The sequence below is a fragment of the Sesamum indicum genome, linkage group LG5, assembly GCF_000512975.1.
Source record: "Sesamum indicum cultivar Zhongzhi No. 13 linkage group LG5, S_indicum_v1.0, whole genome shotgun sequence".
NCBI lineage: Eukaryota > Viridiplantae > Streptophyta > Magnoliopsida > Lamiales > Pedaliaceae > Sesamum > Sesamum indicum.
The window spans coordinates 16,239,425-16,252,341 of record NC_026149.1 but is presented as its reverse complement, the minus strand read 5'-3'; the positions used below and the strand labels follow the sequence as shown (position 1 = coordinate 16,252,341).

At 32.8% G+C, this 12,917-nt stretch overlaps 1 pseudogene; it reads right to left on the bottom strand.

The window, feature by feature from the left end:
• On the bottom strand, positions 6,485-8,489 carry LOC105162675 (annotated as a pseudogene).

Here is a 12,917-nt window from a genome sequence, read left to right as displayed (position 1 = left end):
GTATTTTAAAAAGTATGTGACTAATTTTGTAAATTATCCTAATATTTTGGAACCGAAATTACAATTTTCTCCTTTTTTAAGCATTTTATCACCTAGTATTAAAATTTTGTACGAAAAATAAAATTTAAAATTGGCACCAAAAATCATATGAATTTTCATTATAATTAATTATTATAATTAAAAAAAATCATGGCAAATAAAATTACCTATGACTGCACGATGGCTATTAATCGTATTTTTGCAAATGAAACAAATACTATTCATAGTTAAAATCATAGTTAATGTTTTGATCATATACAACTAAAAATCATGATAAATATTGATCAATTATGAAAAGAAGTTAAATTTTTTAATTTAATTTTATTTGATCATAATTAATTATATTGTTGGTAATAAATTAAATTTTCTTGTAGTTTGGAGACAGAAAGAGGAAATGTAAGAAGATTACAACTACTTGAAAACAAAAATATCAAAATAGTCCAAAAATAAATAATTATTTTGTCTTAATATGTCTTATGTGTATTTTATTTGCAAATAAAAGACATGTTGAAATTATGAGTTAATAATTTTCTTAATACGGAATTTTCGACGCTTAATAGATTTTCATTGATTCTCTTAAATTATTTTATTATTTTGTCCCATCTAAAATTGACTGAGATTGATAGAAATATGTCCGACACGTCAACGAATTGAATGGGTTTAATACAATTTATTCTGTGATATTACAAATGAGAAAATTATCCCTTTATAAAAAAATAATACTAATTTATCCCCCTATCTAGGGAGGTAAATTACTTAATTTGAAAAAACATAAAGGGGTAAATTGCTACATTTTAAAAAATACAAGGGGATAAATTGCTAATCTTTTTATAGGGGATAATTTGGATATTTGCAATATCACGTGGGACTAAATTGTATTTTTTACTCAAGAAAATTAAATCACTTTACATAAAGAAAAGGGATTTTTTTGGGGGGGGGGGGGGATATATTAATTCAGTCATTATATTAATATGACTAAGAATAATAATTAATAGATTATATTGATTCAACCAATATATCAGGATGACTAATAAAAATTATGGTAACATACATAAAGTGAATAAACACACATACATTTAATGGGACTTAAATCTATGGCTTCGAACTTGTTTATGGGACCTCTTTCTTAGCCTCAACCACATTTTAAGGGCACAAATGCTTACTCTGTCATGGCCGCTTGAGTCCTATTCATAATTCCTACGTCTTATATTATAAAATTAACATTATAAATTTTGATTTTATTTAAGATATAAATATTTTTTTTTTATTTTGAATGGTACTAATTTTCTTTTTTATAGTATTTACTATTTGACTTGATATAAATTGGAATATTATTTGTTTTACGTAATACCATTGTTAGACAATGGTGCAATTTGTGTATAAAAATGAATTATATATATGCTTTAGTATACATCCAAACATTAATATGTTGTCTTATTTTCTAATTAATTATAAAATATGGACAATCGGAAAATTGAGAGTAATTTTAAGTTGCGTTCAGTTGAGTAATACGCGCAGAGACTGCATGTAACTGTTGCCGTTGCTGGTCTATATATATAATAATATATAAATATTGAGGCCCTCCAAGAAATTTACTTTTATATCCATTAATATTTATTTTATCATATAAAATTTTATTTTTTATCAATTGGTCATTGTTACATTATAACATTTAATTTATTTAATTTTTTGAAACACAATTCTCTCATGTCTCTTTGTAATTTATTTTACCATATAAGAAAATATTTATATTAAAATATGTATAAGTGTAAAATTATTTGTCTTTATTCAAAAGAAAAGATTTACAAATTTTAGGATACAATCTAAAATTCATTTATTTGGTTGCCATTAAAATTTTTTCATTTATTTTATGTATAGATTTAGTAAGTGTACATTTATTATTTAATTTTTTATATTTAAAAAGTATTTCATAATAATAATAATAATAATAATAATAACAACAGTAACAATAATAATAATACAAATACTAATAATAATACAAATACTAATAATACTAATAATAATAATAATAATAATATATTAATAATAATAATAATTATACAAAAAGTTAAAAATAAAAAACTCATCTCTTTCTCTCTCTTATCGTTTTTCTTCCTTGTTCTTTCTCACTTGTCTTTCTTTTCCATTCCTTCTCCTCTCTCATTTCTTCCCCAAACCCATCTCCATTTCTTCCTCAAACCCATGTGCTTTAATAAAACCGTGCAAATCAGCTAAATTTTGAACTTTCTCAGAATTCGACGAAACTTGACCAAAACGTTGATCTAGACCCAAAAATTTGTGTGGTAAATTTGCAAAGCGTAATAATAACTACAAGTTTGTATAAAAGGAAAACGAACTTGATTCAATAAAACCATGCAAAACAATAAAATTTCGAACGTTCTCAGATGTCGACGAAACCTGACCCAGACGATAGTCTAGGCCCAAGAATTTGAGTGGTAAATTTGATAAGTATATAACAACTACAAGTTTGTATAAAAGGAAAATAAACATTGCTTTAATAAAACTGTGCAAAACAGCTAAATTTTTCCCAGAATTTGACGAAACTTGACACAAATGTTGGTCTTGACCCAATAATTTGTGTGGTAAATTTGGTAAGCGTAATAATAACTATAAGTTTGTATAAAAGGGAAACAAACTTGCTTTAATAAAACAGTGCAAAACAGCTAAATTTTGAACGTTCTCAAAATTCGACGAAAGTTGACCCAAATGTTGGTCTTGAACCAAGAATTTGTGTTGTAAATTTGCTAAGCCTAATAATAACTACAAGTTTTTATAAAAGGAAAACAAGCATTGGTTTAAAAAACCGTGCAAAAAACAGCTAAATTTTGAACGTTCTCAGAACTCGACAAAAATTGACCCAAACGTTGGTCTAGACACAAGAATTTGTGTGGTAAATTTGCTAAGCGTAATAATAACTACAAATTAGTATAAAAGGGAAACGAACTTGCTTTAATAAAACATTGCAAAACAACTAAATTTTGAACGTAGTCAGAATTCGATTAAACTTGACCCAAACGTTAGTCTAGGCCCAAGAATTTGAGTGGTAAATTTGCTAAGCGTATAACAACTGCAAGTTTGCGTAAAAGGAAAGTAAACATTGCTTTAATAAAACTGTGCAAAACAACTAAATTTGTAACGTTATCAGAATTCGACGAAACTTGATCCAAACGTTGGTCTAGACCCATGAATTTGTGTGGTAAATTTGTTAAGCATAATAATAACTATAAGTTTGTCTAAAAGAAAAACGAACTTGATTTTATAAAACCATGCAAAACAGCTAAATTTTCAACGTTCTCAGAATTCGACGAAACTTGACGCAAACGTTGGTCAAGGCTCTAGAATTTGTGAGGTAAATTTGCTAAGTGTCCAATAGCTACATGTATGTATAAAAGGGAAACAAACATTGCTTTTATAAAACCGTGCAAAACAGCTAAATTTTGAACATTTTCAGAATTCGACGATACTTGACCCAAACGTTGGTCTTGACCCAAGAATTTGTGTGGCAAATTTGCTAAACATAATAACAACTACAAGTTTGTATAAAATGAAAACAAACTTGCTTTTATAAAACCGTGCAAAACTCTTAAATTTTGAACATTCTCAGAATTCGACGAAATTTAACCCAAACGTTAATCTAGACACAAGAATTTGTGTGATAAATTTGCTAAGCATAATAATAGCTACAAGTTTGTATTAAAGGAAAACAAACTTGCTTTAATAAAACCGTGCAAAACTGCTAAATTTTGAACGTAGTCAGAATTCGATTAAACTTGACCCAAACGTTGGTCTAGACAACAGAATTTGTGTGGTAAATTTGCTAAGCGTAATAATAACTACAAATTAGTATAAAAGGGAAACGAACTTGCTTTAATAAAACATTGCAAAACAACTAAATTTTGAACGTAGTCAGAATTCGATTAAACTTGACCCAAACGTTAGTCTAGGCCCAAGAATTTGAGTGGTAAATTTGCTAAGCGTATAACAACTGCAAGTTTGCGTAAAAGGAAAGTAAACATTGCTTTAATAAAACTGTGCAAAACAACTAAATTTGTAACGTTATCAGAATTCGACGAAACTTGATCCAAACGTTGGTCTAGACCCATGAATTTGTGTGGTAAATTTGTTAAGCATAATAATAACTATAAGTTTGTCTAAAAGAAAAACGAACTTGATTTTATAAAACCATGCAAAACAGCTAAATTTTCAACGTTCTCAGAATTCGACGAAACTTGACGCAAACGTTGGTCAAGGCTCTAGAATTTGTGAGGTAAATTTGCTAAGTGTACAATAAAAACATGTATGTATAAAAGGGAAACAAACATTGCTTTTATAAAACCGTGCAAAACAGCTAAATTTTGAACATTCTCAGAATTCGACGATACTTGACCCAAACGTTGGTCTTGACCCAAGAATTTGTGTGGCAAATTTGCTAAACATAATAACAACTACAAGTTTGTATAAAATGAAAACAAACTTGCTTTTATAAAACCGTGCAAAACTCTTAAATTTTGAACATTCTCAGAATTCGACGAAATTTAACCCAAACGTTAATCTAGACACAAGAATTTGTGTGATAAATTTGCTAAGCATAATAATAGCTACAAGTTTGTATTAAAGGAAAACAAACTTGCTTTAATAAAACCGTGCAAAACTGCTAAATTTTGAACGTAGTCAGAATTCGATTAAACTTGACCCAAACGTTGGTCTAGACAACAGAATTTGTGTGGTAAATTTGCTAAGCATAATAATAACTACTAGTTTATATTAAAGGAAAACAAACTTGTTTTAATAAACCGTGCAAAACAACTAAATTTCGAACGTTCTCAAAATTCGACGAAACTTGACCCTAACGTTGGTCTAGACACAAGAATTTGTGTTGTTAATTTTCTAAGCGTAATAATAACTACAAGTCTATATAAAAGCGAAACAAACTTGCTTTAATAAAACCGTGCAAATCAGCTAAATTTTGAACTTTCTCAGAATTCGACGAAACTTGACCAAAACGTTGATCTAGACCCAAAAATTTGTGTGGTAAATTTGCAAAGCGTAATAATAACTACAAGTTTGTATAAAAGGAAAACGAACTTGATTCAATAAAACCATGCAAAACAATAAAATTTCGAACGTTCTCAGATGTCGACGAAACCTGACCCAGACGATAGTCTAGGCCCAAGAATTTGAGTGGTAAATTTGATAAGTATATAACAACTACAAGTTTGTATAAAAGGAAAATAAACATTGCTTTAATAAAACTGTGCAAAACAGCTAAATTTTTCCCAGAATTTGACGAAACTTGACACAAATGTTGGTCTTGACCCAATAATTTGTGTGGTAAATTTGGTAAGCGTAATAATAACTATAAGTTTGTATAAAAGGGAAACAAACTTGCTTTAATAAAACAGTGCAAAACAGCTAAATTTTGAACGTTCTCAAAATTCGACGAAAGTTGACCCAAATGTTGGTCTTGAACCAAGAATTTGTGTTGTAAATTTGCTAAGCGTAATAATAACTACAAGTTTTTATAAAAGGAAAACAAGCATTGGTTTAAAAAACCGTGCAAAAAACAGCTAAATTTTGAACGTTCTCAGAACTCGACAAAAATTGACCCAAACGTTGGTCTAGACACAAGAATTTGTGTGGTAAATTTGCTAAGCGTAATAATAACTACAAATTAGTATAAAAGGGAAACGAACTTGCTTTAATAAAACATTGCAAAACAACTAAATTTTGAACGTAGTCAGAATTCGATTAGACTTGACCCAAACATTAGTCTAGGCCCAAGAATTTGAGTGGTAAATTTGCTAAGCGTTCATTTGCAGCCTTGGTATTATATGCTATGTAAAGAGGCCATAAGGTCCTCTTGACATTATACCAGGACTCGCAGAGAACTTCCATCGAGTGAATAAGGTGAATATTATGAGCAAAAGAAGCGATCTCGTATTTAAGAGAACTGAATACGTTAGACTCTGCCTTCACTCCTAATACTGACTTATCACTGTTTGGAAGAGACTTCCAGGTAGGAATCCACCTTCATCCCTTTTCTAATGGGATAGTGGAGATCCAAGGAAAGTCAAGTTTCAGGAATTTCTCTTTCAGATTCTCAATCTGACTGAGTATAAAGCTTGTCGTCGTCTGTTGCCCGCGACCCCGAAATCAGTAGCACGTGGCTGGCCAACGTCGGCAATCCCGGCAAGCAAGGCTCCCGCTCGGGAGCTGGGGTATGCTTTTGGGTACGCTTGCTAGTAGCTCGTCGCCTGTGAAAGTGGAGGCGTCGGGGGGCAGCCGACGACGGCCCGCACAGGCAATCCATTCCGGTCCCTAGGTTTGTGCTCCTCAGTTCCCAACTCGTGCTTCGTCCCTAATCTTCGTGCCTACCGGGGCATGCTTGGGCGTGCTTGCTGCCGTTCGCCTGCCGCAACAAAAAAGCTTATCACATTATCCCTTGATATGCAACTCAAGCTATATGAACCACTCAATTTTAGCAAATTATAAATCATGAGAAGAAAGAGCATTGAAGTAAAGAAACAGTCTTGAGAAAAGCTTATCACATTGAACAACTTAATCTACTATAACTCTGTTACTACTTTGCGTAATTAAAGAAATTAAGTCCTTTACTCATCACTTCAATGTATATCCATTTGCCTAAAAGATTAGGTCCAGAGGAAGAAATATAAGTGTATCAAAATGCAAATTTATTCACATCAAGGAAAACATGAATATGTCCTCTTGTGTACAAAGAAAACACGAATATTTGACTACATCATCAAGCCACTCAAGCACTTACGAATGAAGACAAAATCTTTTAGTTTGAGTTTCGAATAACTTAATTTGTCAATTTTCAAGTCTTAATCTCTTGTCATCATATTCTATTCCCTCTGTGCAATTTTTAACGACAACATCAATCATCTAAGCAAGCAAACAAGCATATAACAATGTCATATATTCCAACAATATGGAGGTGACGTGATGAAGTAGAGACATAGTTACCTTGTGTGAACTCTCCACTTGAATGTTTAAGCTACGGATGATTCATAACTAGCAAACAACACCAGAAGCATTCATTCCAATACATGTTGCATTGTGCTTAATGTACTTTCTAGATATGATCTGCGAACCTCAACTTAATTCTACCTCCCAACTTTGCAACGCCACAGTGAGGAAGAGCTTAACCCGACAACACACCTCAATCTTTGTACATCTCTTCCACTTCATTTTCTTCACTCTGATCCACACTATTGGAGTTATCATCACCTCTTCCCAACCCACGACAGCCCAGAAGAACAAGATCAAGAAGCTTCCTCCGAGCCTCATAAATCGGATTTGACTCGATCAAGCATCCTCTCTCATATGCCTCCCTAAAAAACACTGCGTGCTTCTTTCCTTTGGTTGACAGATAAAACATCCCTGGATGGTCCAAGAACAAATCCCTCACATTCAAATCAATTCCAAACCACTTCCTAAAATGACTAATCTTCTCCACCTCCACCATCTTCTCCACCTCCACCATCTTCTCCACAGTCAAGCTAAAAAACTCATAGACAATCCCCACTGCCCTTTACTCCATTCTCATCATCCTACTCTTAGTCCTCCTCATTTCCTCCAGCCCCAGCTCCTCATACGGTCCAACATATGGCAATCTCTGCCATTACTTAACTTTCGCCTTGAAATTCTTCTTTAATCGCATCCCCGGTGGAAACCCCTGCTTAAAGCTATACCTGAGGTCGGTCCTATCCACACTGCAATCCTCCTTACAACACTCCACGATCCTCCAATTCTCAACCGCATGAATCAAACAATCCTTAAATGCTTCACCATCATTGAGCACCAAAAAATGAGTATTGGGTTCATTTCCATCTTGAAGCAAGAAAATGTCAGAATTGCTTGAAATAACATAGTCCTCGAAGTTATCTGGCAGCCCCAATTCTCTCCAGACCTTGAAAATGGCTCGAAGCGGCAACTTCTTGGAGACGGACATCGATAGAAGCTTGACCAATCGGGTTACTACAAGTGGCAGCGAGTTATCTATAGCCATGGATTCTTGGCGGACGATTTTGAGGGCGGCCGGGGTGAGGGTGTAGAAGGGTTGGAGCTTGACGGGGTGATTGAAAATGTGGAATATGTGGGGATACTTGCGGAGAAAGACGGCGGGGCCGCGGTTCAGGTGGAGCCTCTGGGAGACGCGGTGGAGAAAGTCGAGGGAGACGGAAGGTGGAGTGGAGTTTGAGGCGAGGATGAGGTCTTGTATGGATATGACTTTTAGCAGATTTTTGTATTTCTCCATCAACTTTTCGAATGTAGGGTCCCGGAATCTTGAGTCCACATATTGGGCTGAGGCGGTTTTAGTGCGGCGGAGGACGGCGGTGGCGCCGGCCGGGCGGATTTTCTTGAAGATGTGGGCCGCCATAGCACAACCTGCAGGGGTTCAAATTTTAGTGCTGTTTCTTTATGGACAAAAATAACCCTATGCCTTCATAAATAAATAAAATTTTATGTATTATGATTATATATAAATATATTATAATACTCTCTTAGAAGTCAAATATTAACCTATTAATAAATCATGATACCAAATTATTCTCGACACGTAAATAATTAGATAATGTGAGAACTACCACTATTATATTGAATTTCTATTTTTGCCCTTCACAAATTATAGATTTCACTTTGTAGAAAGAAATATAGAAACAAATTATGCAAAAACGAAGGCTAAATTTTATAAAATACCTAAAAGAACTTCCATTCTAGACACGAAAGATGCTTTCTTTTTATAATTAGTATAGATAATAAGAAACATGTGCATTTAAATTTTTAATGAAATAGTTTTAACAGAGAAATTATTTTTTATACAAATAATAGTTAATCAAATGAAACTTTATAATTAAAGTAAATAAATTGGAAATGGGACCTTCAAGAAAAGTCTTTTAATTACTAAAATCAATAGTGTTACTATTAATAAAAACTCAATGTTTGGTGTGTTTTGGCAAACATAACATGTTCTTTCTTCCTTCTCATTCAATCCTAAAAACAAGTTAAGTCATATAAAAGGTGGGACGAAATACATAAATAAATCTAGGCTAAAAACATATATCCATAAAATAAAAGACTTTAACCCTTTTTAACGAAACCAACAAAATACATGCATGGAATTCTAGTATTTACTTTCAACAAAACCAAGAAACCAATTAGTCTTTTAATATCATCAAGGCTAGACACATCAAAGTTAAAACATCATGGGTCAAATTAGTCTTGCACTTTTACCAACACACCCCAGAATTTGTGTATTTTTCAAACTCCGTGTATGAACATGCTACTGGAATGGAGTGTGTCTACAGTAGTGCTACTCATTTCAAATCCAAAATTCAGGTGATTAGTGGGGCAAAACACACTCGCAAAATTAGTAACCAGAATCCTCTGAGGAGCAATACATCATCTAGCAAGCATAAAACTACTACATGGATGTGTAGGAAAATTACATAGAATATTAACTCACATCATATTTGTTCAAGTTTTATTATTATTTGACAACTCTTGAGAAAGAGAGTCTTTAACACCACTTGTTTGTCCTTCACTTATTTTTTAAGAGTGTTTTATAACCTAAGAGACCCTTATACTTGTACTCTGTATGACGGAGATATACTTCACAAACTCACATATATATACAACTCTAGGTTAGGGATCTCTCATATTCCTTTGTCTTTATTGTTTTCTCTCATCAAGAAAGCCTTTAGGTTGCCCCATTATATGATAGATTAATTCTATCATTCATAATAAAAATGGTTACACTCTTCACACTAAATATTCTTAATTCTTATCACATAATTACATGTAACTCATGGACTTAAAGCATGATAATTATCAATACATAAATATTATAATCATGCTCTTAATACATGAAAAAAGTGGGTCACATCAAGAGTCTCATGCATTGAAGAGACAGTCTCTAGAAAGTGTAGAGACTTGCATTCTCCCACTTGACCCACACACTTTTATGATAAGAATTAATCCAGATATCGCCATTAAAAAAAAATTTATAATGTGAATACTCTTATAAGAAAGGTAGGATCAAGAATCATGGCAGTTATGTCCATCAAGTCGAACACTTCCTTCCATGTATTACTATGAGCAACAATTCTTATATGAATACTGTAAAGTATATTACATTGGACTGACAAGACCCATACGATCCACATGATTTCTGTTGAATTTGCTGGCAATGCTTTAATCATTGGATCGGCTACCATTAGCTCTGTACGGATTTGTTCAATTACAATTTCTTTCTTATTTAATTTCTCCTTTACGACATGATACTTAATGTCGATATGCTTATTACGGTTGCCACTTTTATTATTCTTCAAAAAGAAAACAGCAGCTGAGTTATCACAAAAAATCTGGATTAGTTTAAAGATAGAATCAACTATCTTCAATCATGTGATAAAAAGTCTCAACCATAAAGCTTGTAAAGTAGCCTCATAGCATGCTATGAATTCCGCCTCCATAGTAGATGAAGCTGTAATAGTCTGCTTGGTAATCTTCCATGACATAGCTCCATTAACAAAAAAATGTATCCTAAAGTGGATTTACGGGTATCTAGACAACCAACAAAATTAGAGTCTGAATAGCCAACCACTTCAAGATTTTCTATATGCTTGTAAATAAGTTGAAAATCCTTAGTTCTTTGTAAGTAGAGCATAACCTTTATAGCAGCTTTCCAGTGCTCAATTATTGGATTGCTTTGATATCGGCCTAACATTCCCACTGCAAATGCAATATCAAGTCTAGTACAACATTAAACTGCCAACAATAGCATAGGTAATATTTTTCATCTGAATCTCTTCTAAGGAATTTTGTGGAGATTGATGAATGCCAAATTTATCTCCTTTGACAATAGGTGCTACAATAGATGAACAAACACTCATTCTGAACTCTGCCAAAACTTTTTCAATGTAAGCTTTTTGAAATAGTACTAAGATTCTCCTATTTCTATCTCGGTGAATTTTAATACCAATTACATATGAGGCTTCACCCATATCTTTTATTTCAAAGTTTTTGGAAAGAAATTCTTTAGTCTCATGTAGTAATCCCATATCAGTACATTCAAGTAATATATTATCAACATAAAAGACATTGACCAACGATGTTCCCTTTAATCCAAATGAAGAAACAACGCTATGAAACTTAATATACCATTTATGAAAAGCCTGTTTAAGTCCATAAATAGATTTTTTTAACTGACAAACTAAATCACTGTCATGTGAGAAACCTCAAGTTAGCTCATATATACTTCATCTTCAAGATCCCATTTAAGAAAGTCGCTTTCACATCCATTTGGTGTAACCTCCAATGACATGATAACTCGAAAAGGGTCATTCCATGAAATTGGAGAGAAGGTTTCATGATAATCAATACCCTCTTTCTGAGTATAACCTTTAGCAACAGGTTGGGCCTTATACCTCTCGATTCTACCAGATATAGACCCGTTTACAACCAACAGTTTTGGATCTTTTTGGTTGTTAGGTCAGTTCCCAAACTTGATTTTTGTCCATAGATGCTATTTATTTCATAGCATCATGCCAAAGATTAGAATTTTCACTCCTCATGGCTTGTAAAAAAGACATCGGATCATTTTCAGGTCCAATATCAAAATCAGATTCTTGAAGGTAAACAATATAATCACTAGAAATTGCATATTTTTTAACTCTTGAAGATTTACAAACATCTACATTCCTCGTCTTGATTTTGATCATTTAAAGTAGAAGGTTCTGCATTTTCATAATCTTTAGTGGTAGTTGTTGTAGAACTTCTTGAGTTCTTTGATCAGACTGTTTTCCCATTATAAATTGTGGGTAACCTAGATAAATAGTCAATTCCTCAGGTGTCTTAGATGATACTTGATCTTCCTCAAACACTTCCTTACGAGGAACATTACTCCCACTAGTCTCAAGATCCTCAAGAAATTTTGCATTTCTAGCTTCAACAATTCTAGGTATATGAGAAGACAATAAAATCTATATTCTTTTAGAGTTTTCTGCATAGCCAATGAAATATTCGCTGATTGTCCTTGGATCTAATTTTCTTATATTAGGATTATAGATCCAAACTTCAACAAAACAATTCCAAATATGTAAATGTCCCAAACTAAGTTTCCATCCTTTCCACAACTCAAAATGAGTTTTAGGAACATTTTAGATGGAACTCTATTTAGGATATATACAACGGTTTTCAAAGCTTCACTCCATAACTCTAAAGAAAGATTGGTATGACTCATCATGTCCATGAGTGTACTATTCCGTCTTTCAGCAACAACATTTTGTTGTGGTGTGCCAGGCATTGTATATTGTGCTATTATGCCTTCTTTTTTAAGGAATATAGCAAATGGATCTGGATTTTGCCCCTTTTCTATGTACTGTCCATAATACTCTCCACCCCTATCACATCTTACAATCTTGATACTTTTTTCTAATTGTTTCTCTACCTCAACTTTATATGCCTTGAAAGCATCAAAAGCCCCAGCTTTATTAAAAATGAGATAGAGATAAATATATCTTGAATAGTTACCAATAAAAGACACGAAGTATCTTTGACCATTGAAGCAAGGTGAAAATGGTCACATATGTATGAGTTCAAGAACCGTAGAACTCCTTTTAGCATTTTTATTGGACTTGTTGGTTTGCTTTCCCTTTATTTGAAAAATCGAGGTCCTTTAATATTCCATCTTTAGTTAATCTTTCTAACCTTTCAATAGAAATATGACCTAGTCGTTTGTGCCATAACATAGAGGAGTTTTCCTTAATAACACATCTTTTAGTGCCAATACCATTTTCTAAAGTTAAGTAAGTAGAATAAAAATTAGAGCCGAT